Source organism: Mustelus asterias, chromosome 11 (assembly GCF_964213995.1).
Source record: "Mustelus asterias chromosome 11, sMusAst1.hap1.1, whole genome shotgun sequence".
Taxonomy (NCBI): Eukaryota; Metazoa; Chordata; class Chondrichthyes; order Carcharhiniformes; family Triakidae; genus Mustelus; species Mustelus asterias.
Genome location: NC_135811.1, coordinates 16,036,821 through 16,064,679, shown reverse-complemented (window position 1 = coordinate 16,064,679; position 27,859 = coordinate 16,036,821). Strand labels below are relative to the sequence as shown.

Sequence of the window (27,859 nt, the reverse complement as noted above, 5' to 3'; positions counted from 1 at the left end):
TGAGGTTGGCAGAAATTTAGAATCCAGCAATGGAGGATCAAGAAACTGATACAGAAAAAGAGAATATCAATACAAGCCAGCAAGAAAAATAAAAGCAGGCTGTAAAGGCTTCTTTAGATATGTAAAAACAAAAAGATTACCAAGGACAAATATAGGTCTAATTCAGGGAAGACAGGGGAATTTATAATGAAGAGAGAAATAGCAGAGAAACTAAATAGTGCGCCTGTCTTTATGGAGGAAGATGCAGAAAATCTGCCAGAAATACGAGGGACCAAGGGGCTTGTGAAAATGAAAAACTGAAAGAAATTAGTACTAATAAAGAGGTCGTAATTAGAAAAATTAATTGGATTGAAGATTCATAAATCTTTGGACCTGATGAGCTACATTCAAGAGTGTTGAATGATGTGGCTATAGAGATACTGGATGCATTGGCAGTTATCTTTCAAAATTCTACAGATTCTAGAAACGTTCCGTAGATTCGAAAGTAGATGGAACCCCACTATTTAAGGAGAGAGAAAACAGAACTATAGACCTGTTGGTTTAATGTCAGTAGTAATAGGGAAAGTATTAGAATCTATTATAAAAGGATGTGATAACTAGACATTTGGAAATAATATGATTGGATAAAGTCAACATGTTTAAAATTATGAGGGGTATGTTACCATAATAAAAGAGAAACTGTTTCAATAGTCATACGTCGATAACCAGAAATGAGATGAAGAGCTTTTCTGCATGAAGAGTGTTTGGAAGGCACTTCTGGAGAACGTAGTGGATACAGACTTAGCAGTAATCTTCAAAGAGGATTTGGATAAATTACTTGAAAGAGAAACAACTGCAGGGGTAGTGGGAAAGAGTGGGGTGAGACACAAACTGGATTGCCCTTCTCTTCTTGAACACCCATTAAATGACAAGCTTCCCAGGGTCCACGCTCCAAGCTGTGGTCGTGGATGGACAAGAATTTTATTCAGGTCCACTGGTGAAACACTGAACATGGAACATCAGCGACATCTCTTACCTACTGGAAACATCATTAAAAAAGGGAAATTGGTCATTGTTAATTGTATGTTAGTAGTGGGCATTAACTGGGGATTCACTTATGTTCTCACAGATACAGACAACTGTGGTAGTTGAATTAGGAGGTGCATGTTTGAAATCTATAGCTCTGCAAATAAAACCTCAAAAAATGTGTACCAGTTTTACTCTTGATTAACAGGCTTCCTGGAATATAATAGTTATGAATGGATGAGTGAACCCTCATTTGTATAGTACTTTTAAGACCCCAGGAAATCCATAAACCTGGATCCATAACCAAGTACTATTGTTATAACGGAACCAAAATATAATGGGATTACTTGGCAGCATTACAGATCAGCCCTTAATGAAAGAAAGAGTTACAAATAAAATGACATTTGCTGTCCTTGAGCTCTCACATAAGAGACACAAGTTCAAGATTAACTGCAATAAAGACCATTAGATAGTTTAGGGAAAGGTGGGAAATGAACGAAGTCGATTAGGTTCTAGCCAGGACTATATAAAAAGAAAAAAGTACCAAATCTACTCACCAGGATAACATTATATTTTTTATGTATTACAAGGAAATTTAGTGACATTACAGTAGCTTTTGATTTACAGCCATATTATTGCACCATGATGTTCAGCAGTTTTACTTGGGAAAACACATGCGAGTTCAAGTGCTCAGAACACAATATCCAGTTCATAGGACAATAAATTGTTTACAATGCTCTCCAGGTCAGACTTGCAACCTCCATAAACTTGAAATGCACCCAAAGGTCTGCTGCTCCTATTCTAACTTGTATTCAGTCAAGTTCACCATCGTCCTTTCACTCACCAACTTAACATGACACCTGGTTCAGCAACACCACAATTTTTAAATTCTCATCCTTATTCTCAAATCCCGGCATGGCCAGAGATCCCCTCCCATATGTGTGAGCCCCACAACTCTCATGATAGGGATATGGTGCGGGAAGGCAATATCAGGATATTGAATTTGATCATCAGCCATGACCAAAATGAATGGTGGAGCAGGCTCAAAGGGCCAAATGGCATACTCCTGCTTCTATTTTCTATGTTTCTATGATCTTTGCACTCCTCCAATTCTAGCTGCTTGTGCATTCCAAATTTTCACCACTGCGTCATTGTCAATACTTGTCTTTACCGAAGGATCAAGTTCTTCAATTCTTTCCTTCAATATCTTCACCGCTCAGCTACATTTGATTGCCTGTGCCAATAAATGTGGCTTGGTATCAAAATTTGCGGGATAATGCTCAGGTGCAGTGCCTTCTTTATTATATTAAAAGCTGCGATAAATGCAAACTGTTGTTGTCACAACTAGTTAACAGCACAGACTAGAACTGACATATAAACGGTTGAGAATGGACTTAAGCAAAGTCACCAACATTACTAACCTGAGAAAATGTTTGCAGTAAACTCAGATTTGTTACATCCGGATAACTGAGATTTACTGGCACATGGAAAGATACACATCCAGTAACAATATTAAATTCAATGGTTATAGATCAGGGCAGAGGATAAGGTTCAAAGATGTGCAGGTTAGGTGGATTGGCCATGGTAAATGCACAAGATTTTGGGGATAGGGCGGGTGGGAAGCTTGGTAAGATATGCTTTCGTAGAGTCGGTGCAGACCCAATGGGTTGAATGGCCTCCTTCTGCACTATAGGGATTGGGGGGGGGGGGGGGGGGGGGGGGTGGGAATGATGAGTCAAACCTCCTCCAGTTGGACTAAACTAAACCTCATTATTTTCTTCCATTATTAATTCTCAATTTCTCAGTTACTAGAATTCCACTGCAGCATTGCCAAACTCAACTCCATGCCAATGTTATCAACGCCCATTCTGTATAACCAAAGCTCAGAACCATCTCTGAGCATTACCAAACCTTAGGACTTCTCCAATGGAGACTTAAACCCATTCATCTTCCCCAATACTGCTAAATACCTAGGCTTAAAACTTCTCAGAAGTTCATGATTCAAAATGAGAAACTGCAAGGTGCTGGCTGTGGGTATAAACTGGAAGCAAAGATTAAGGAAATCATGTTCCGCAGCCAGAAGTGATGCACAAGAAGTGTTTTTTCAGTCCACTTATTGAAACACGTGCAGAAGTCGCAAGGGTGATTTTAACTTGGTCACTCGGGCAGGAATGCAAATATGGCAGCCCTAATTCAAATCTGCAGCACAATATCGAATTGACATCCACACAGTTTGTCCACAAAATGGAATCCACCGTCAGCTCCATGTCAGTTATGCTGAAAGTTAAGAATCAGTTCTACTATATCCAATTTAGAATACAAGTTTAAAGATGACACCATTCCCATGATAGTGATTCTCTCATTTATACAGGGCTGAGGACAAGAAAATTGTAATGAAGGTAGCCTGGCAATTTGCTGCTGTGTATCCTATAGATAATAATGGGACTGCAGCCAGTGCACCAATTGTGGACAGGACAAGAGTGACCAGTTACAGTAAGTGACCAAATGGCCTACTTTGTACTGGGTGAATTAGACTAGTGCATGGGTGCAACCATAATAACTGATGAATCCAGCTTGAGTTTTATAGATGGTAGACAATTTTTGAGGGGATAGAAAGTGAACAGTTCAGAGTGCCATGCCTTTGCTTTACGTTAGCATTGGCGTGACTGGTCCAGGCAAGCTTCAGATCAGAAGTGATCCATCCTCAAATTAGGGGTCAGTGGACATGATGCCACACAAAGTTAGAGTGAAGCAGTTGTTGGAAATGACATTTGTGCAGCCCAAAATAAATATTTGTTGCCACTGTCAGCCCAAATCTGGATGTTATCCAGGGGCTGTAGCAATTGGCTTCCAACAATCACATTCACCTTTTGTGAGAAAGGTGCTCCAGCCACTAAGATTTCTACATGCTGTTCAATTAACTCAGTTTTCCTAGAACTTCTCAGTGTCACACAAAAAAAGCTGTGTCATCAAAAGGAAGTTATCTTTTTTTTAAATTTTCTAATGGGATGTGGGTATCACTGGCCAACATTTATTGCCTGTGTTCAATTGCTGTTGAAGTAGCTTGCTGGGCCATTTCAGAGGGCATTTTAAGAGCAAACACATAGCATGTAAAGGATGGTAGGTCTCCTTCTCAAAAAAACACTGGTTGACTAATGTCCTTTTAACGACAATCAATTGAGGGCGGCACGGTAACACAGTGGTTAGCACTGCTGCTTCACAGCTCCAGGGACCTGGGTTCGATTCCCGGCTTTGTCTGTGTGGAGTTTGCACATTCTCCTCGTGTCTGCGTGGGTTTTCTCCGGGTGCTCCGGTTTCCTCCCACAGTCCAAAGATGTGCGGGTTAGGTAGATTTGGCTATGCTAAAAAAAAATTACCCCTTAGTGTCCTGAGATGTGTACGTTAGAGGGATTAGCAGGTAAATATGTAGGCATATAGGGTAGGGCCTGGGTGGAATTGTGGTCGGTGCAGACTCGATGGGCCGAATGGCCTCTTTCTGCACTGTAGGGTTTGTATGATTGTATGTATGTATAGTCCCATGATCACCATTACTGAGACTAGCTTTTAATTCCAGATTTTATTAATTGAATTTAAATTCCACCAACTGCCATGTCGGATTTGAACCTATGAGCCCAGAGTATTAACCTGGGCTGCTGAATTACCAGTCCAGTGACAGTACCATTATGCTACCATCTTCCTCCTTTTGTGTGGGTGACATGAAGACAGTGGTTAGCACTGTTGCCTCACAGCATCAGGGTTCAATTCTGGCCTTGGATAACGGTGTGGAGTTTGCACATTCTCCCAGTGTTTGCATAGATTTCCTCCCACAGTTCAATGATGCACAGGTTAGGCTGATTAGCCATGGCAAATGTGTGGGGTTGCAGGGATAGACCTGGATAGGATGCTCTTTTGGAGAGTCCATGCAGACTCAATGGGCCGGGTGGCCTCTTTCTGCACTGTAGGGATTCTATGATTCCTTATCAATTTAGATGTGCAAGTTGGCATTCACATCTGAAAACACACACTGACTCAGTAATACCAGAATGATTTGAGAGTGCCAATGCTAAAAATCCCCAAGTTCACTGTTTAACACACCTTTATCCAACTCCTTCTCCCAACAATCTTGAGTGGTGGTCACTTTCTAGCAAGTCTACCATTTTCCTGGAACTACACTACTTCAATTACAAGACTGTTTTGACAGAAATGTGGAGTCGAGGTTACAATCAGATCAGCCACAACCTTGAGTGACAGTGGAGGATTGCTGATCCAAGTGGCCTACTCTTAATTTGTATATTCACAGTGTAAAATAATTAACATCTGGTAGATTCTACTTTTACTAGTCTTTCACTCTTGGTTTTGACAGCAGAAAAATTGCCTTTTCCCCAGCACCTCCTAATATGCGATCAGTTCTCTTTTCCATCTCAAAGTGAGTTTAGCCATGCCTGTTGATCGGGATGACATCAACATTATGAAAGAAAGGGCTTGGAATAGAATTTATTTCCAGCCCTGTCCAGATAGCGTCTTTACTAAGCTGCACTAAGAAAACCCAAGTTAAGAAACACTGAACATTTAAAAAAAACATTAACTGGTGAGTGTACAGAACAGTTCAGGTTTAGATATTGTGCAGTTAGCACTGACCAATGGCATCAGCTGAGTGATAAGGATCCTTTTGATCCTCTGGTGTAATGTTTCCTTTTGGCAGCCTTGAAAGTTTGGAGAAATGTGCATTTTATGTCCTCAAGAGGTCCCAGTCCGAGGTTTAAAAAAAAAGGTCCCAGAGTAAACATTTAAACAAGTCTCACAAAGCTTTTGCCAAAAAACGGACTTGGAATTAACAGACAAATAGGCACTCCAGTTTAACATCTGGTTGAAAAGCCAGTGCCAACAATGCAACCTTCCTTCAGTATTGTACTGAAGTATCAACCTAGGTCCCAGCACGGGGCTTGAAGCCACAAACGCCTGCCAGAGGTAAATGAACCATCATTGCTACAAGTTGATATTGAACTGGAGGTACTTCTGGAGGACGTCCAGCTCTAGGATTGCAAGGTCAGTGGTCTTGTGTCTTAAAAGGCAGGTGACAGACTGTCCTTCATTGACAGGAGACAAAAAGATCAATCTGCTCCATTATAAGGGTGGCACTATGGCACAGCGGTTAGCACTGCTGCCTCACAGCACCAGGGAGCCGGGTTCGATTCCCAGCTTTGGTGACTGTGTGGAGTCTGCATGTCTTTCCTCTGGGTGCTTCAGTTTCCTCCCACAGTCTGAAAGACGTGCTGGCTAGGTGCATTTTCCATGTTAAATTCTCCCACTGTGTACCCGAACAGGCGCCAGAGTATGGTAACTAGGGGATTTCCACAGCAACTTCATTGCAGTGTTAATGTAAGCCTACCTGTGACACGAATAAACTTTAAATAAAAAGGAAAGTTGTAAAGCTTCTGTGAATTGTCCAAATTCTACATTCATCAAAACTGAATGTTACAATGAAGTGCACCCATCATTTCCTGTTTATGCATATTTGTTTGGAATAAATTAGACTAGATTGCAGGGTTGAATTAAAAGCAACAATTTGTGCAGCCTTTTTTAGAATTGTGAAATCCAGTCTGCATTTGGCTGCCATGACATTCACATGGGAAATAAAATATATATTTTAAAATATAATACAGCAGTTTTGACCATGCTGTGGAAGCACGCCAGTCTGCATAGTCATTGTGGTTAGGAGGTTGGCCGGATGAAATAAAAGAGATCCAATTTAAAAACAAGAGTAGAGTCATATTTACTTTCTCCTTTCGTGCTATTTTATTTATTTGAATTTGCAGGTTACGAGTAATTGCTTCACACTGTGGCTCAGTTGGTAGCACTCAAACCTCTAGACAAAGTTGAGAGTTCACGCTCTGCTCCAGGACCCAAGTGATAAAAAGCTGATAGTTCAGTGCAGTACATAGGAGAGCTGCATTCTTGGAGGTGCTGCCTTTCAGTTGAGACATTAAACGGAGATCCCATTTTCCCTCTTAGTTAGACCTAAAAGATCCCATGGCACGATTTGAAAGAAGAGCAGGGGTGATTTCTTAATATACTGGCCAATATTGATCTCTAAAATCAATGTTACAAAAAATATTAACTGGTATTAACACTTTGCTGTTGGTGGAGCTTGCTGTGCACAAATTGGATACTGCATTTCCTACATTTTAACAATGGCTACATTATAGAAGTATTTGTAAAGACTTTGGGACACCTTGTGGTTGTGACTGTCTTTGTTAAAATTTAAAGGTGAAGGATGCAGGTGGCAGTCATCATTTTAAAAATCCCGTTATTTTGCTTGATTAACATAACTCCAACCTTCTAACAGTAATCTTAGCGGGAGGTAGAATTCTACGACCTCCATGATCACAACCAAATAGCTTTTTTTCCATGAACAAATCTGGAAAGATCAACGTTAGCAAGTTACCAACTACGGGAGAATTTGGAAGAAAAGGCACCTTCCAATTATACTTCATCCTTGAATTTATTTAAGCTCAGTCAAATTGCATGGAGGAACTGCGAACAATTATGTTCAGCCTGAGGCTAGAGGACCAACCACCCCATATTTTTAAACATTTGTCCTGCATCCATAGGAAATCTTCCCAGGACACTATTTGTACCATATTTACACCTGTGCCCTGGTCCTGAAGTCTGGCACTGCTGACAGGCTAAAAGGTTCTGGCAGGGAGTCACTTCTTGCTGTTGCTTCAGCCCAGTCACTGGAATGCTCCTGCCATGAGGAGTGAGAGTGTATGTGTGAGAGTATCAGTTAGAGCTAAGGGATTGAACTTTGGTGACATCTTGAACTCTTTCAGCCAACTTATCTCAGCCTTCCCAGGGCCGTCCACCCCAAAAAAGACAGGGTACATTTATGGAGGTATGACTTTAGAGTGGGACTGCTAGCTGAAATCCTACATTGGAAATTGGTATGAAGCATACTGTACTACCCGCTTGAAAAGTTTCTCAATAGCTTATGATGGGTTGAGCAATATGAAATGGCACCCCACGGGACAAAAACAAGGCATACCTCACGGACAACTGCTTGTCAAGAGCAAAGAATCGAAGCTTCTTTCCCTCCACAGGATTCTCTGGAAGCTCTTCAACAATATCATACAGTTAAACATGGCAATACATTGCACAATGCACTGCTGCTTGAAACTAAGACTCTAGCTGTACTCCAATTCTACCTTTGCCAAAATTATGTCGACAGACAAAAGCAGAGCAAATTGTCACAAACTTTCTTCGCAAGTTGAGCGCAACACACTTGGTATCTGAACGAAAAGGTTCTTAGACTTACCATCATGCCCCTCTAATTTTCTGGTTGCAACAAACATCTAATATAGGAAATGCGGTGTATCCTATTTATGTACGGCACGACACAGCCAAAAAGATAGTGCCCAAACTGATAAACATTCTTGAATACTCTCTTGAACCTGCGTAGACTATTGTGGATCAGGTTTTGATAGAATTGGACTTGCAACAAGCTTTTCAGGTGGTAACAAAATACCACTTTTGAGATTCATCGTTCTGTGTACACAATACTTTCTGGAACAAACCCCAGAGCTTTTCAAGGCTGGCTGCTTGGCTAATGCTGTGAAAAATACATTCAAAGCTGATCCATAAGAGTTAAATTTATTTGTGTCACAAGTAGGCATACATTAACACTGCAAAGTTACTGTGAAAATCCCCTAGTCACCACACTCCGGTGCCTGTTCAGGTATGCCGAGGGAGAATTTAGCATGGCCAATGTACCTAACCAGCATGTCTTTCAAACTGTGGTTTCAGGCCGACACAGGGAGAACGTATAGACTCCACACAGGCAGTCACCCAATCTGGGAATCGAACATGGGTCTCTGGCACTGAGGGGCAGCAGTGCTAACCACCATGCCACCCAATATTGATGTAGAGGCACTGGTGATAATATACGGTCACTTCTCTTCATCAGCAGTGCAATGTGAAAACCTCAGTCTGTAGCCTTTGTTAATATGGAGTGGAGCTCTCATTAAGAAAAGCTGTGGATATTTGAAAAAAAATGGTCTGCTTTGTTTTCATACTTCGGCAGCATAGATCATTCTAAGCATTTGCATAAGTTCACGATAAATGAAGAACATGTGCTAATGAATGTACCAACACAAACGTTGTCACCAACCTAATGTTCTATGCCAATGTGTTTGAAAAAGCCAAATTATAGTTACAGTCCATGGAAATACCTGCACCCTAGCTATATTAAGCTCTGCAAAAGATCAACAGATTGTTTATTTGGCTACCACAACTATGTGCACCGGCTGAGCTTCTTGATCACCAAAGAGTAGAAATAACAACTTGTATCTAGGCAACATTTGAAAAAAATGGCTTGATGTGTCAACCCACAATCTACTGTTTGCCCCGAGATGTCTGAACCTGAATAGTGATGGTCACGTTGGACTCTGTGGGCCTATATGATGAATATTTCATTTTACATTACTTTAAAGGATGATCAGGACAAAATCAGTTCCAGAGAAATGGAATCAGATACTTAAAACATGCAAGGATTTGAAAAACTTATACCCAGTAATGTCACTCGCCTTAAACACGCCCCCATCAAATGTACAAAATCTAGAGACTGTGCTCATTGATGGGACAAATGGGATGGTTGTAGGAATAGATGTAATTTTTTTTTAGTTGTTCATGGAATGTGGGGGTCACTGGCTAGACCAGCATTTATTGCCCATCCATAATTGCCCCCAAGGATATGGTGGCAAGCTGCCTTATTAAACCACTTAAGTAATGTGGCACAGGTACACCCACACTTCTGTTGGGGAGGAAGTTCCTGGATTTTGACCCAGCAACCATAAAGGAACGGCGGTGTATTTCCAAATCAGGATGTTGAGTGGCCTGGTGGAGGGATTTCTAGGCGGTGTCCCCTGAGTGAGTGACAGCACGCATGAGTGTGGAGTGACACTCACCCACTATATGAATAGGTGCGAGTGTGATGGTGCATGGCAATGAGGGCGAGTATATAAGTACCCTGAAACTGATAGAGGTAAAAAAAACAATTTGACCCTTTCAGGCTCTGACGTTCATCTTTAATTATCGATTTATTGCTTTGATATTGCTTTATTTTTGCTCAGCAAGTTGTTTTTCCTTCATACCTCACTGTTTTATTGAAATTCATGTTTAATGTTGCGTCAAACCTTATCTTTTCAAAATTTGCTCATCTACCCCTGAAGTCAAAATGCTGTCTCTCGCACGAAAAGGTTGGACAGCTCTATTCTAGTGGATAGCAACTGTATTGCTACAGAGCCAGGTGAATTCTTGCAGATGGCATACACTGCTGCCACTGTGTATAAGTGGTGGAGGGAGTGAATGTTTATGGATAGGGTGCCAATCAAACAGGCTGCTTTGTTCTGGATTTTTTTCCCATTTAGGGGATACAGGAAGCGCTAACTAGGCTAGCATTAATTGCCCTTGAGAAGGTGGTGGTGAGTTGCTTTCTTGAACAGTTGCAATCTCTGTGGTGTAGGTACAGCCACGGGGCTGTTAGGGAGGGAGTTGCAGGATGGTGTTAAGCTTCAAGTAGCAAAGGGAGCATATTCGTGACCTGTGCCTTGTAGAGGGTAGACAGGCTTTGCGGAGTCAGGAGCTTACATAGAAACATAGAAAGAAACAATAGAAAAACTACAGCACAAAACAGGCCCTTCAGCCCCACAAGTTGTGCCGAACATATCCCTACCTATAACCCTCCATCCTATTAAGCTCCATGTATTCATCTAGGAGTCTCTTAAAAGACCCTATTGAGTTTGCCTCCACCACCACTGACAGCAGCCGATTCCACTCACCCACCACCCTCTGTGTGAAAAACTTCCCCCTAACATTTCCCCTGTACCTACCCCCCAGCACCTTAAACTTGTGTCCTCTCGTAGCACAGTAAGAAGTCTCACAACACCAGGTTAAAGTCCAACAGGTTTATTTGGTAGCAAATACCATAAGCTTTCGGAGCTTGCTGCTCCTTCGTCAGATGGAGTGGTCTCTGTTCTCAAACAGTGCACAGACACAGAAATCAAGTTACAGAATACTAATTAGAATGCAAATCTCTACAGCCAGCCAGGTCTTAAAAGGTACAGATAATGTGGTTGGAGGGAACATTAAACACAGGTTAAAAAGATGTGTATTGTCTCCAGACAGAACAGCTGGTGAGATTATGCAAGACCATCGGCAAGCTGTGGGGGTTACTGATAATGTGACATAAATCCAACAATCCGGTTTAGGCCGTCCTCATGTGTGCGGAACTTGGCTATCAGTTTCTGCTCAGCGACTCTGCGCTGTCGTGTGTCGTGAAGGCCGCTTTGGAGAACGCTTACCTGAAGATCCAAGGCTGAACGCCCGTGACTGCTGAAGTGCTCCCCCACAGGAAGAGAACAGTCTTGCCTGGTGATTGTCGAGCGGTGTTCATTCATCCGTTGTCGTAGCGTCTGCATGGTTTCCCCAATGTACCATGCCTCGGGACATCCTTTCCTGCAGCGTATCAGGTAGACAACGTTGGCCGAGTTGCAAGAGTAGGTACCGTGTACCTGGTAGATGGTGTTCTCACGTGAGATGATGGCATCCGTGTCGATGATCCGGCACGTCTTGCAGAGGTTGCTGTGGCAGGGTTGTGTGGTGTCATGGTCACTGTTCTCCTGAAGGCTGGGTAGTTTGCTGCGGACAATAGTCTGTTTGAGGTTGCGTGGTTGTTTGAAGGCAAGAAGTGGGGGTGTGGGGATGGCCTTGGCGAGATGTTCGTCTTCATCAATGACATGTTGAAGGCTCTGGAGGAGATGCCGTAGCTTCTCCGCTCCGGGGAAGTACTGGACGACGAAGGGTACTCTGTCCACCGTGTCCCGTGTTTGTCTTCTGAGGAGGTCGGTGCGGTTTTTCGCTGTGGCGCGTCGGAACTGTTGATCGATGAGTCGAGCGCCATATCCTGTTCTTATGAGGGCATCTTTCAGCGTCTGGAGGTGTCTGTTGCGATCCTCCTCATCCGAGCAGATCCTGTGTATTCGGAGGGCTTGTCCGTAGGGGATGGCTTCTTTTACGTCTTTAGGGTGGAACCTGGAGAAGTGGAGCATCATGAGGTTATCCGTGGGCTTGCGGTATAGTGAGGTGCTGAGGCGACCGTCCTTAATGGAGATGCGTGTGTCCAAGAATGCAACCGATTCCGGAGAGTAGTCCATGGTGAGTCTGATGGTGGGATGGAACTTGTTGATGTCATCATATAGTTGTTTCAGTGATTGCTCACCATGACTCCAAAGGAAGAAAATGTCATTGATGTATCTAGTGTATAGCATCGGTTGAAGGTCCCGTGAGGTGAAGAAGTCTTGTTCGAACCTATGCATGAAGATGTTGGCATATTGAGGTGCGAATTTTGTCCCCATGGCTGTTCTGTGTGTCTGGATGAAGAACTGGTTGTTGAAGGTGAAGATATTGTGGTCCAGGATGAAGCGGATGAGTTGTAAAATTGCATCTGGAAACTGGCAGTTGACGGCATTGAGTACTGAGGCCGTTGCAGCAATGCCATCATCGTGGGGGATGCTGGTGTAGAGTGCCGAGACATCCATTGTGACAAGGAGTGCTCCTGGTTCAACTGCTCCATGTGTGTTGAGTTTCTGTAGGAAGTCCGTAGTGTCGCGATAAAAACTGGGGGTTCTTTGTACAATGGGTTTCAAGATGCCCTCGACATAGCCGGAGAGGTTCTCGCACAGGGTTCCATTTCCTGAAACGATGGGACGGCCGGGTGTGTTCGCCTTGTGTATTTTTGGGAGGCAGTAGAGATCTCCAACGTGTGGAGTACGTGGGATGAGAGCACAGAGGGTGCTCTGAAGGTCCGGATCAGAGGTTTTGATCAGTGTTGAGTTGACGGGTGTGTTCTTTGGTTGGATCTGTGGGTAACTGTAGTGTTCCTCGTTGTTCAGTTGTCGGTACACTTCTTTGCAGTAATCCGTTCTGTTCAGTATGACGATGGCCCCTCCTTTGTCTGCTGGTTTGATGACAATGTTGCGGTTGGTCCTCTCGTAGCAGCCATTTCCACCCTGGGAAAAAGCCTCAGAGTCCACCCGATCTATGCCCCTCAACATCTTATATACCTCTGTTAGGTCTCCTCTCATCCTACGTCTCTCCAAGGAGAAAAGACCGAGCTCCCTCAGCCTATCCTCATAAGGCATGCCACTCAATCCAGGCAACATCCTTGTAAATCGCCTCTGCACCCTTTCAATCTTTTCCACATCCTTCCTGTAATGAGGCAACCAGAACTGAGCACAGTACTCCAAGTGGGATCTGACGAGGGTCTTATATAGTTGCATCATTATCCCCGGACTCCTAAACTCAATCCCTCGATTGATGAAGGCCAGCATACCATACGCCTTCTTAACCATCTCCCCCACCTGCAGGGCCGATTTTAGAGTCCTATGAACCCGGACCCCAAGGTCCTTCTGATCCTCGACAGTACTAAGAGTCTTTCCCTTTATATTGTACTCCTTCATCCCATTTGACCTGCCAAAATGGACCATGACCCATTTATCTGGGTTGAAGTCCATCTGCCACTTGTCCGCCCAGTCTTGCATCCTATCTATGTCCCTCTATAACTTCTGACATCCCTCCAGACTATCCACAACCCCAACAACCTTCGTGTCGTCGGCAAACTTACCAACCCATCCCTCCATTTCCTCATCCAGGTCATTTATGAAAATGACAAACAGCAAGGGTCCCAGAACAGATCCCTGGGGCACACCAATGCTGACCGACCTCCATTTAGAAAAAGACCCATCTATACCCACTCTCTGCCTCCTTTGGGCAAGCCAGTTCTGGATCCACAGGGCAGCAGCTCCTTGGATCACAGGGCAGCAGCCCCTTGGATCCCATGCCCTCTCACTTTTTCTAGAAGCCTTGCATGGGGGACCTTATCGAACGCCTTGCTAAAATCCATATAAACCACATCTACCGCTTTCCCTTCGTCAATGTGTTTAGTCACATTTTCAAAGAAGTCCACCAGGCTCATAAGGCACGATCTGCCTTTGACAAAGCCATGCTGAGTATTCTTGAGCATACTAAACCTCTCTAAAATGGTCATAAATCTTGTCCCTCAGGATCTTCTCCATCAGCTTACCAACCACTGAGGTTAGACTCACCGGTCGCTAATTTCCTGGGCTATCCCTATTCCCCTTTTTGAAAATAGGAACTACACCACGTGTGGTGTTCATCTCAAAGGATGCAAGTAAAATGTATTTACCATACATCATGTAGTGAATTTATTACCTTTGCACATCTAATCATGGTCTGCTGTAAAATGTAGCATCCAACAAAGTATCTTAACTATTTCACAGAGCAGACATTTCCAAACTATTAGAGTCATCAAATGTATAATTTAATTAAATCCAAAAGATCACAATTAAATAACATTTGCTGCAAGATGTCAGCAAGGTACCACTTTTTAATTTTCATTGAAATCAGCGAAGGCATGATTTGTGTGGTTCATAAATTCAACACAAGTGTACATTAAATTAGCCAAATATGGTTTACAAAGAATAGTAGCTAGTAAGCAATGTTCAACTTCAATTCATGTGTGAACATATGAATCCAGATTTTATAAATAAATTATTTTTGTTACCTTGAACCAAGTAGACAAAAGGTAGTGTGCTTTATATTTAAATCTTGGCTAAATATCTATTTTCAATTAATAAAAATGCATCAGACAACACCATTTCAAGGTGAAAATGGAATAGCTTCTCCCTGTGGGAAGAGGGACATCTCCCTCTCATTCCACCCCGGTTGCTTTACTTCGTTGGATCACGAGATGGAGTACAGAACCCAAGTATCCCTTATTTTTCACCCAAGACAGCAGCTGGGGAGCAGGATGGAATCTGTGGCAAGGGTGTCTAATGCAGAAAAAAAAACAATGGTTTCTAAACAATGTTTACCTGAAAGAAATTTCATTTCAGGTGGATTTAACAAAATACCAGCTCTACTCAGATTTATAGCCATCAGCACAAGATCGGAAACAAAATTGTCTGTATTTACCAAATCCATCCCAAATAACAAAATCTGCAAGAATTTGAGCCAAACTGAATTAAAGACCCATGAAATTCACCAGATGTCTGTGGACCTAACAAAAATAAATCAAGGGTGCTCGTACAATGTAAATGACAAGTGTTTTAATTTCCTTTAAATGAAAAGCCAAAATATTAATAAGTCATACAATTTGCAGGCCATTCTAATCACAAATTAGAGGAAGGCCTAAGTTGCGATCTTTTGGTTTAATTTTTAATGGCTTATTGTTGAACTAAGGCATTCTTTACAGAAATACCTGTATCCAACAAAATTTAATTCAAATCCTTAAATGAATCCAGCATTAAAAACTGAGAAATGCCAAATATTGTCCCAAATCAAGTATTATTGAAAATCTCAAACTTCGACAAAACTTTTTTAAAAGGAGTAATTATTGCATCTCACCACTGTTGCATTTCCAAGTTCTGGATTCTATATTGGATTTTGTAATGAAATCCAAGTTGCCTAGTGCCTTACGTTTTAACAGAAAATGGAACAATTGCACTAGAGTGCAAAACCAAACAGAATGCAGTGTTTTATGTTGGCTGATAGGGTGCATTAAGTATATTAAAATTTCAAAAAACTAGGTTTTGTTACCTGCTTAAAATAAAGTTTATGTAGCACGAAGGATGCAATTTATCAATGTCAGTTTTACAGACTTCACTGGGACTCCACTATCATCACAAGTCTGCAATTTAAAAGAGGTCCATTCATGAGAGCCAGCCAGTAGCCATAATCAAAAAACAATCAATTTGAGTAAATTTTATTGCTTCTATTGACAGAGATGTGAATGCCAATGTGCAATTGACCATCATTGAATAGTTGACTGCGTATTGAGAAAGCACAAATTTTAAATCACTCCTAGCCTCGGTTAGCTGTGGCACATTTGCAGAAGTTGATTTTCGGTTGGGTTCAGAACAATGAGTGATTCTTCCAGATAGTGGATGAATTCAGTGGCTTGGTCTTGACATCACTGTCATCATCATCTTCTTGGACATCTTAGGGTTTTGTATATGTTGGTCATATATCATGCTACCAATATTCAACCACTCATTAGACATAGTCAGCCAATTTGCCCAGCATTAAGGTGCTAATCATTCAAAACCAATTCCATTTAACAAGTTCTCACAGCAGAACTTGGTAGTGGCAAGAGACTCTCAGGAGGACAGTGGAAATTATTTAGAGATGGCACTCACTGACTCAGGGAGACCCTAGCTTGTGACTGACCAAAATAGAGAACGCTCCATCCGCATGGAAGACTTGGTCAGGAACATAGCACAAAGTAGAGATGTCAGAGGGAGTGCACGAATCTCCAAACAAACCCATCCAAGATCTTGAGGGGTCGTGACGGGGTTGATGTGATGTGGAGATATTTTCTCTTGTGGGAGAATCTAGTACCAGAGGTCACTGATTAGAAATAATGGGGGTCACCAATTTAGGACAGAGATTAGTTTTTTTTTGAGGGTGGACTGTCTTTGGAACTCTTCCACTTTTGAGGAAGAGTATCTGTGAACATTTTTAAAAGCAGAGGTAGATAGATTCTTGATAAGCAAGTGAAAGGTTACCTGGGGTAGGCGGAGTGAAGTCACAATCAGATCAGTCATGATCTCACTGAATGGCAGAGCAGCCCCAAAGTGCCTAACACCCTATTCCTGCTCCTTTTTTTTTGGTCACAACCAACCCTTCCAGCATCACCTTCCCACTTAAGTTAGACTCTTATCAGCATTTCAGAACTGAACCAGAGTGGAAGCAAGTCATCCTCAATTCTGAGAGTCTGCCTAAGATATTGTCAGCATACAATTCAAGCGTGAATCACCCCTACAGTGAAGGCAGCCATTTGGCAGATCAAGTCTGCACCAACTCATCTGATGATTTTTGGATAAAGGGCATTGAATCCATCATAGCCTGTTGTGTGTGTGGGATGCATTGCCCTTTATCAGAGAAAGTATGTGACCCTTGGGGGGGTCTTGAGATCTGTCCGAGATTGCCCTGAGGCAGAGAGTTGGAGTGTGAAGCCAGCAAGACCTACAATTAAATACCTGCATTTTCCTGACATCTGGTTGTGGATGGAGTTATTTTGTACACCAAGGGAGCAGAATACATAAAACTGGTAAAGATGATGGTAACCGGCGGCAATGGCGACTGAATCTTCGGCCACCACCAGCTGTAAGTAGGCCTGGGAGAGATCCATTTTGGTAAATGTCTGACCTCCAGCAAGGCCACTAAATAGGACCTTGATAAAGGGGCAACAGATACTAGTCCACACAGCACAGGGTTCACCGTGAGAATTTAAAATCCACGCAGAGCCTCACTGAGCCATTGGCCTTTATGACGGGAACAATGGGTTTGGCCCACTCACTTGTAGCCACGGGCTCCAATAACCCCAAAACTACTAATCTTGAGGTCTACCTCCATTTTGCATCAGATTGCATATGGTACCGGATGTGCCTTGGTGCCTTTTATACGTGTACCCAGCTTTCAGCTGCAGATTCACTTTCACTCCCTTCATCTCACCAAGGGTTCCACTGAACACACTAGTATTTCTCCAAAATATCATTCAGGTTCGAATGAGACGTCCTTAATCCGTTGATTACCTTGGAGTTCAATTTCAATAGTTTCAGCCAGGATCATCCGAACATAGCGGGGTAGTCACCTTTTACAAGACAAAAAGTAATTCAAGCACACTGGTCCCTCAGCTGGACCTTGGCTGAGACATGGCCCTTAAGAGGAACCAACTATTCAGTGTATGCCCTCAGCGATGTTTGCAGGCTTCAGGGGTAGATGACTCAACTTTTCCCTACATATTGATTCTGGGATCAGTGACACTGCTGCCGCTGTATCTACCTCCATCTTCACCAGTTTCCTCTCCACTTTGAGCATGACGCAGAAACGGTCTGCCTCACCCTGCACAGACAAAATGTTAAGTTTAAACTACATCTTCTCAGTTTGCTTTGCTTCATCCACAGATCCCAGAGACTTCTCATCCTCATCTACACTGGCCACTTCTCCCTCAGCTTCAACACGGGATGCTTTTGATTTCCCTTTCTCCTGGAGCACAAGTACTCTGCAGTTTCGGACAACGTGGCCCACTTTTGACAGTTCCCCCCTTGTCCAATAATTGGACTCCTTATGACCTACCCAGCCATAATGGTGGTGTGCCTTGGGCCGCAACTGCCTCTGAACCTCTGCCAATTTGTGCACCCTCGTGCTAGCTCCCGATTGTGCTGCCTTGTTGGATGGCACATTCCATTGAGATCGCAATTTCCAGAGCCTTCTTGAAATCCAGTTGTGGCTCTGCCAACAGTCTTCACTGAATTGCTTCCTGTTGGAGGCCACATACAAGCCCATCCCGCGGAGCGTCCTGAAAGGCGGCCCCAAGTTTACAATGCTCCACTAATCTGAATTGGGTGGTCTCATCGTCCAATTGTCCTACTTGTAAAGAAAACACAAACACTGTGATCTTAAGTGGTTTTGGCGCAAAATGCCCCTCTAGTACATCGCACTGCTTTGGAAAAGATTCCTCAGCTAGCTTTTCAGGCTGCATCAAATGCCTCAGAAGGCCAAATGTCTTGCTTCCAATTGTGCTCAGAAAACCCAGCACAATATAGTCCATCTGCCACCTGATTTGCTTTCAAAAAGACACCAAATTGTTCACTGTAGGCTGTGTGTCACATATATTGGTATACACAGTGAAAAGTATTGTTTCTTGCGCGCTATACAAAGCGCACTGTTTATAGAGAAGGAAAGGAAAGGAGAGTGCGCAGAATGTAGAGTTAGTCATAGTTCGGGTGCAGAAAAATATCAACTTAAATGCGAGATAGGTGCATTCAAAAGTCTGATGGCAGCAGGAAAGAAGCTGTTCTTGAGTCAGTTGATAGTGTCCTCAGACTTTTCTATCTTTTTCCCAATGGAAAGTGGTGGAAGAGAGAACGTCCAGGGTGTGTGGGTCCTTAATTATGCTGGCTGCTTTTTCGGGGCAGTGGAAAGTGTAGACAGAGGCAATGGATGGGAGGCTGGTTTGAATGATGGACTGCACTTCGTTCACAACCCTTTGTAGTTTGAGGTATTGGGCAGAGGAGCCATACCAAGCTGTGATACAAGCAGAAAGAATACTTTCTATCTGCAGAAGGTGGAGTCATAGTGGACATACCAAGTTTCCTTAGTCTCCTGAAAAAGTAGAGGTGTTGGTGGGCTTTCTTAACTATAGTGTCGGCATGGGGTGACCAGGACAGGTTGGTGGTGATCGGGATACCTGGAAACTTGAAGCTCTTGACCATTTCTACTTGGTCCCTATTTATGTGTACAGGGGCATGTTCATTTTTACGCTTCCTGAAGTCGATGACAATCTCCTTTGTTTTGTTGACATCGAGGGAGAGATTATTGTCGTTGCACCAGTTCACCAGATTCTCTCTTTCCTGTACTGTCTCGTCATTGTTTGAGATCCAAACCTTGGATAAAAGGTCATCCAGCCTCGAAGTGTCAGCTCTTTTCTTGCCTTATAGACGCTGTCAGACCTGCTGAGATTTTCCAGCATTTTCTTCGAGTCTGACTTAAGTGTCTTTGTTATCTAGGTGCTCCAGGGTTGGGTGCAGGGCCAGGGAGTTGGCGTCTGCTGTGGGCCTATTGCGGCGATATGCGAACTGTGGTAGATCCAGGCAATCTGGGAAGCCAGAATTAATTCGTGCCATGACTAACCTTTCGAAGCATTTCATAATGATGGATGTCAGAGTTATCAGACATTAGTCATTAAGGCCCGCTGCTTGGCTTTTCTTAGGTACCGAGATGATGGTAGTCTTCTTGAAGCAGATAGAGACCTCAGACTGTTGTAAAGAGAGGTTGAAGATGTCTGTGTATACCCCTGCGAGTTGATCCACGCAGGATGGGCAGTTGCCAAGCAGCAAATTGGCTTTCTTTGGAAATTTGTTCAGTGTGGAGATGTTTTGTACAAGTTCATGGTGGAACCAGTCTTGACAAATTGAAGCGATCTAAGCTTTAGGGCTACTGTAGTATTGAAAATGGTGGTGATTTTAGGTTTAAATTACGAAAAGTAGCATAGTTTGACAATATTCTGCTGATGTTAAGCAGAATCAGCTTGTAGACCAGTTCTGGTGCAGCAAAGGAAGACCGTAAGCCTGGTCTTTGTTTAAACCTGTTTTGTTATTGTTGTTTCTTGTCACTATTTCCTTTGGTAACGCTGCATAGGTCCATCTCATTGCAATTAAAAATGCTTTCTTCAGTGCAATCTCCTTTTATGAAAACTTCTTTAATTCAGCTGGAAACGATGAGCAACTAGCTCGTCTACAGACCATTATTCTCCAAGTAACTTTAGAAATGCCATGCAAGTTCAGTCTGCAAGCATTACCCCGAGCTTCCAGTTGTCTGTTAATTTAACTCTGTCCCCTTTTCTGTCCTCAGCCTCCTTCCCACATTGTTCTAATAAAGCAGACGTCACTCCATCTTTTGATTAGGTAGCTCTTTTAAGGCTTCACAGTCTTCCAGACTCAATTTCAGAACATCATCACTTCCCTTTTTTTTGCACAGCAGTTTCTGGCGATTGTCATTCACATTTACACCATACTTTACTGTCTGATAGATGTCTTGAGGTCAATCGATTTACAACAAACAAATTATAATGAACTGCAATAGTAGTAAGATGCAATAAAATTCCTTTCTTTTTGCTTCAATGGAAAGAAAAATTTGGCATTTTAAAATATAGTTTCACCTATATTATGCTGAAGGTAACTTGGACAATTTAACTCTTGCAGCATCAACCACTCCTTTTGTAGGTGCAACAGCCAGGTTGAATACATTCTCCTCTGTTCTAACACCTCAATATTAGGTTAGGACCCACTATTAAATCCATTTCAGTTTTTCCATTTCAGCTATTCTTAGGTTAAAGTGCTAAATTAAAGCAATTTGTCATGTGTGTCAAAACACAAGAACTAGATTAAAGTGTTCAGACTAATAAATGTATTACAGCAAGAAAGAGAAATCAAAGAATTTGAATTTATATAGCACCTCGGTGTGCAATCCCATCAACCTAGGATCAGTTGAAAACTGTGCTGGGGATGAAAGGATAGCATATCATTTCCATGGACCATCAAAATGCACCCCATTTGGAGGAAGAGTGAAGCACGACATACAATGGAACACTTCCACAAAGCTCAACATCTTGCATTAGAGTTAGGTCAAATCCAGCAGCAAGTTACAATATTGTGCTTCAAATTGATTGACATAAAAAAATGACATCTAAAATGAGCAACTCAATTATTCAGTTAGCACTCAGGAGGCAGTTTTTTTTTGGATGCAACTTACTAAAAATACATCCACAGCTCACAGAATGTTTACTCTTCCTAAAAGCAGAACTGAATTCCCAGGGGTATGATGACCCAAGTAGCACATCAGCAGTCACCTTTAAGGGAGAATCCTTGAAGTGTGATTCTGAAGAGTGGTAGTAGAGTGCATCTTGGAAAGGGCACTTCAGGCCATGTTGGTGGTTTCCTCATTGAGCATTCAAATCCAGAGGAAGAGGCCACTTGACCCCTTGTACTTATTTCACCATTCAATATGACAGCTGTAACCGAGTTCTAGACTCTTCCACGAGTCCCCTCTGTGTCAGACCAATCCAAATCACAGGATTTGAATTTGATAATCTAAGTTTTGATTTAAATCTGACTCCTTGAATATGGAGGCTAATTTAGTGCCCCTCTGGCCAAGATAAGGATCAGTTCTGACTTCTCAAATTGCCTGCCTTAATACCAAAGGAGGCAATGTATTCACCCATCAAGCCACCAAGAGCTTTTACTTTGTTCAGGAATACCCTAAATTTCTATAAGTTCTAAAAATTCCTAAATTTTCAGTATCTTCTTTAGTGTGTTGGACTACCACATTGGACTCCTTAGTTTCCCAAGAATGTGGAAGCAATATGCAACTACAGTCTCTGAAAAACAGATGGATGGGGAACCTAGGTTGCCACGTTTCTTTTGCTGTCAACACTTGGCTTCAGCTTACTCAGCACTGACACTCAAGTTCAGCTCCTTCCTGTATGCTTTTTTTCCCACTGTGTGGCCTTTGGCAGGGAGTCCCAGGCGTCAGCAGGGATGTTGCACTCAAATGTGTCCTTGAAACATTTCCTTTGCCCTCCTGGGAACTCACTTGCCATACTGAGCACTTGTTTTGGGGGTCTCATATCAGGCATGCAGATCAATGCTAGGGATGTGGGGCTGAGCACTGGTGAGCCTATCCTGCCAACCGACTGCCAGGATCTTGCGGAGGCAGCGCTGGTCGTACTTCTCCAGGATTAGGGTGCCTGCTGTTCATTAGTCCATGTCTGAACCATACAGGAGGGTAGGTATAGAAACAAAGATAGGAGCAGGAGGAGGCCATTTTGCCTTTTGAGCCTGCTCCACCATTCATTACAATCATGGCTGGTCATCCAACTCAATAGCCTAATCCTGATTTTTCTCCAAACCTTTGATCCCATTCACCCTAAGTGCTATGTCCAGCCATCTCTTGAATATATTCAATGTTTTGGCATCAACTACTTCCTGTGGTAATGAATTCCACAGGCTCACCACTCTTTGGGTGAAAAAAATGTCTCATCTCCGTCCTAAATGGTCTACCCTGAATCCTCAGATTGTATCACAACTGCTCTGTAGATCATGAGCTTGTGGCTGGGTCTTCAAACACTCTTCGCCAGACATCAGAAAACTGCACTGGCATATTGAAGGTGGTGTTGAACCTTGCCATCGATTTCTGCCCTTATTGACATCAGGCTCCCAAGGTATAAAAAGTGATCCACGTTGTCCAAGGCCTTATTGTGGATTGTGATAATGGTTGTGTGTGTGTGTGTGTGTGTGTGTGTGTGTGTGTGTGTGGGTGGGGGGGGGGGGGGGGGGGGGGGGGGAAGAGAGAGATGCTATGTGACAGGACAGGTTGGTAGCAGACTTTTGTCTCGCGGATGTTTATTGCAAGATCCATGCTCTCATATGTCTTGGTGAAGGTGTTGACAATAGCTTGGAACTTGGCCTCCTAGTATACAAAGACTCAAGCATCGTATACATACTGTACTTCAATGACAGAAGATAGGATGACGTTGAATCAGGCCTGCTGGTGGCAGAGGTTGAACAGATTCTTGTTTGTTCTGTAGTTTAGCTCCACTGCAGTGGGGAATTTGCTGACTGAAATGGAATGTTGCAGCAAGGAAAATTGAGAAGAACATTGATTCAATGACACAGTCTTGCATGACCCCAGTCAGAATGTGAATTGGGCCCACGGGTCAGGGTCAAAGCTTTGTATGTCAGTGTGGAGCAGATGGGGGGACATTTTGGGGCAACCAAAATTAAGGAGTATGTGCCATAATCCTTCATGGCCTTTGTGAGGTCAAAGAAAGCCATGTACAAGGGTTGTACATATGGTTGACACATCATAGGAGGGCATAACAAATGCTTCTCCTCATCCTCAACTGTTGGAAGAAACAGTTAAACCAGTGGGAATACAAATATCCCAGTCTCAAAGATCAGAAAAGCACTAGTTGTATGCTTCCCAGGGGCCAGTTAGATCACCATGAAACATAACTTCTTCCAAAAACATCACAAGTAGTAGCTGAATTGTCACATGCCAAAATAGTCAATTTTGTTTCATCACATGATATGCACAGAGCATATCACCAGATAACAGCTTCAGAAATTCAACATTTTTTCTACACAAGGCACATAAGCATAAACAAGGCAATCAGCCTGGTCACAAAGCCAGATGTTCAATGTCAAAGTACATCACATTATATATTATGGGTACCATTCTCTTGACGGGTGTGCTGGCTCAATCCTAGTTCACTTTATAAACTACAAGAGAAGCTCAAATAGGTTACAAACAACAAGAGTTGTCTTGTAATTAATTGCAATCAATAACATAAATGCATTGGCTTTCTACAGCATAATGTAGGAGAAAAGGGTGAAATAATGACCACCATTTTTAAGTTTGGAAGGCAAATGTCCCCATGTGCCTGGTTCTTAAATCTAACTTATGGGTAAGTTTGAATATACTACAAATTGAACTTTAGTACACCTCTGATGAGAAAAAAATACATAAAACTCAATAGCAGCATTTTATTAGGAGACGGAAATTCAGTACTCAAGTCTAGGTATATTTGTGATGAAAATTGCATACAAGGATGTGCGGGCTAGGTTGATTGGCCATTCTAAATTGCCCCTTAGTGTCTCGGGGGATGCAAAGGTTAGAGGGATTAGTGAGTAAATATGTAGGGATATGGGGATAGGGCCTGGGTGGGATTGTGGTTGGTGCAGACTCGATGGGCCGAATGGCCTCTTTCTGCACCGTATGATTCTATGAAAACGCGTGGGTGAACAGTTTCTCTAATTTCAGCCATCGTTAATAAGACAAAGCCGTTCCAATCCAGTCTATATAGAGAAAGGCGCTGTTTCAATTAAAAAAAACTGGCAACTGAAGCAATGGACTGTGATAATTAAAACAAGCCTGGAGGGTACTGGGAGATCTCTCCCACACAGGGATGATCATACGTACCTCAATAAATCCCACGAAAATGTATTTTCCACTTTAGTGAAATGTATGAAACAATCCAGGCTAATTCTACTGTTTATGGACTTGCCGTTGTTGCCTTAAAGTTTTCCCAACAGCACCATTTAACCCATCATAACAAGTTGGAGAACCAAACGTGTTACTGTTTACCAGAGTGCATTGATCCCTCTTGGAAAGCCCATTTACAGAACAGACTGTAGTCAAAGATCCTCTGCAATTATTAATTAAGGCTGTGTGTCTTTTTTTTTAAAAAAGCATGTGAATCTCAGTGAACACATTTGGTATTTAAACGTGTCCACCTAAAATCGCAAGGAAAGCTGAACAGCCACAACCCACGCACATACTCCATGAAATCCTCTCTTCTGAACCCAGGACACACCAAAGCTGCCACAGATATCAGAACCCACTTATTTTTGTTTAAAGACTGGTTCAAACTCGTTGCTGCATCAAAACTGTTGGGAGAATAAGAGGGCGACCAAAGCAATCGCCACGATCGGAGGGAAAATATCAAGCGGCCGCGCCACAAGAGTTGCACGACTGAGGCGCTATTTATACAACCACCTTTTCTTTTTACACATTTAATCGTCGGGGCGGGGAGGAGGAGGAAAGATAAAAACGTTTGATTCCACCTTTCCAACACCACTTAGCCCGTTTCTAGGTTCTGGACTGTAAAATAGGCACAAGGGGCTGACTTTGTCCTCCCACCTTGCATTTAAAAATGAAGCTTATAATGGGGAGGGATGGAAAGAGGAGAATCTGTACCTCTTGGTAAGTCCTTCTTCGCCCCGCCACACGTCCTAAGAAGCATTGGGCTGGCTCTGAAGCACCTCCGGCAGACAGACAGCCAGCCCAGACCAGCCCACCCTTCCCGGAGGATGGGCTCCGGCTAAGTTGACTGAGCAGGAAGGAAGGAAGGACGGGCACCGACACGACGCCCGGCGCAGGCCGAGCCTCTGCGCCTGCGCATTGCCCTCGCGCCCGGGGAGCCAGGGGCTCGGTCGCGCGAGATGGAACGCTCGGGGTCCATTTTAAAAAAGAACCGTTAACGGCTCTCCCCCCTCCGCCCCCCGAGCAGCTCCGTGCCGCCGGTATCTCCAAAAACAAACCCTGGCTGCACGGTAAGCCCAGACACCACTGCACTCGGCCATCCCGCTGTAATTCGGAACTTGCTGCTTTAGTGCAATTCTTTTTTTTAAAAAGAGAAAAGGAGCGGCTCCCGGGGCACAATATATCACAGAAACTAGAAGCAGGAGTAAGCCATTCGGCCCTTCTAGCCTGCCCTGCCATTCATTTTGATCATCGAATTCAATATCCTGATCCCCCTCCCCTCCCCCTTATTCCCTCGATCCCTTTCGCCCCAAGAACTAAATCTAATTATTGAAATCACACAACGTTTTGGCCTCAACTACTTTCTGTGCTGGCTAATTCCACTCATTCACCACCCTCTGGGTGAAGAAATTGCTCCTCACCTCAGTTCTAAAAAAAATAAATGCCCATTCAGTTGTTATTTTTTTTAAATGCACATTTCCTTTGCCTAAACGCTTTTCTTCCCTCCCTCTCCTCCCCCCAAAACAAATTTTAACCCGCAAAAGAAAGATATGCCAAGCGAGCACTCATTGCATGAAGCTGGCTCACAGCCTTTTAAAAATCAGCCACTGAGGCATGGTTCATTCAAAAAGCCCCTTGCGGCGAAAGAAAGGGGCGGAGGTGAATCCAACTTAAAGACTTGTTTAAAAGATATATATATATATATCTATATATATTTCTGTCCCGGTTCTTAATTGCACCGCCAGAATTTCAAATGCCCAGGTCTTGGTCGAGTAACTATTACCTGAGGAGCAGAGAGCTGACACCACAGCTGTGGTTAACAGCAAACCCATTTCCCACTCTCATAAATCTCCACACGTTTCAGCATTAACCAGAATTAAGTACATGTCTGCGAAAAAACGAAATTAGTGCTCACCAGAGTTTAATCCTTCTCCCACACATCCCCATTATCCCTTACCTTTATCCTCCTGAGAAGCTGCAACAGAAAGTAGGCGTGGATCCGCCTGTGTGTGTGTGGGGGGAGATTTTTTTGGGTATGGTGTGATCTGTTTTCCTTAACTGTACGTGCAATAGCTGATAAAGCCTCCCAGCACTGACCAGCTTCAATTGGTGCAGAGATTTTACTACTCTGTTAACAGCAGTCATCATGTGGTCAACAGCTGGAAGACTGCAGTATTACAAGACGTGAAATGCAATGAGAAATGTATACTTCAGTGTGGGGGATCGGCAAAAAAAATCTATTTTGCATTTGTTTTAAAGTTTGCGCAGCGATATGGGGCTGTGTGAGGGAAGTGAGGAGATTAAATGCATAGTAGAGTATGCACCATTTTCAGCTCTTCCCTTAGAGCCGGGAGGATATTGTAATAAAGCAGAATCACGAATAGTTACAGTGTAGCCCGAGTCAAAACTGCTGCAACTTTCTGTTGTGTTTGTTGCGGAACATACTTTGCCAGCACAGTTGACCCCAAATGTGGACTGGGTGGGGACCGCACAATGGGAGAATTTAGTGAGCGCTGCTGTGAATTGGGGGAGGGGTGGTGTCTAGTACAGCTGCAAAACACAAAGGGAACCAAAAACTTCAATCCATGTGTTGAATACCAGGCAATTTTTTGTTAAAAGGCAGGGTAACTCGCTGGGATAAAATGGGGAGTTGTTAGAAAAACTGCCAGTGAACAAGTATTTTGGTGTGGGTATAGTATTCACCCCAAAATTCGACAATCGCCCCCACAGAAGAAATTCATCGTGTCCCCACATTAGAAATTAATGGTATTTTTAGTTTGCTTAAAATATGAATATTAACCTCACCTATGTATGCGTATTAACCTGATTTTAAATCTGCATTACCATTTTTGTAGTGCTTAATTCTGAAGCAGATCCCCAAAGTAGAAAAATTATTCCATGCTTTTGAACATTGGCACGACCCTTTTCAGCAATAATTTCTTGCCTGTACAGAGTATTTCATAACACTATGATCAGGAATTTCAGCTGATTATTTGAGACATCTGCACAAATATTTTCGCACTATAATTTTCATTTACTTTAGAGCACGAAAGTACTGAGTATTGGAACAACAGCTTCTTGCAATTACATGACTAAATTCAGCTTTGTTATACTTGTTATACAATTACGTGTGAGATTTTGTCACCAATATAAAGTCGTTGGTTTTTCCTAT

The 27,859-nt window shown here is 42.9% G+C and overlaps 1 protein-coding gene across 9 annotated transcripts in view; it reads right to left on the bottom strand.

Moving 5' to 3' along the window:
* Positions 1–26,781, bottom strand: part of add3a (adducin 3 (gamma) a) — a 238,662-nt gene extending 211,881 nt beyond the window's left edge. For 2 of the 9 annotated variants that reach the window (XM_078223185.1, XM_078223180.1), the window contains exon 1: positions 26,645–26,781. The gene's annotated coding sequence lies outside the window, so the exon portion shown is untranslated. Of the gene's footprint in view, positions 1–25,401; positions 25,601–26,644 lie in introns of those variants that run through there. The other 7 variants (XM_078223177.1, XM_078223184.1, XM_078223178.1 and 4 more) reach the window with 5 other exon arrangements.
* Between the last annotated feature and the right edge of the window lie 1,078 nt (positions 26,782–27,859).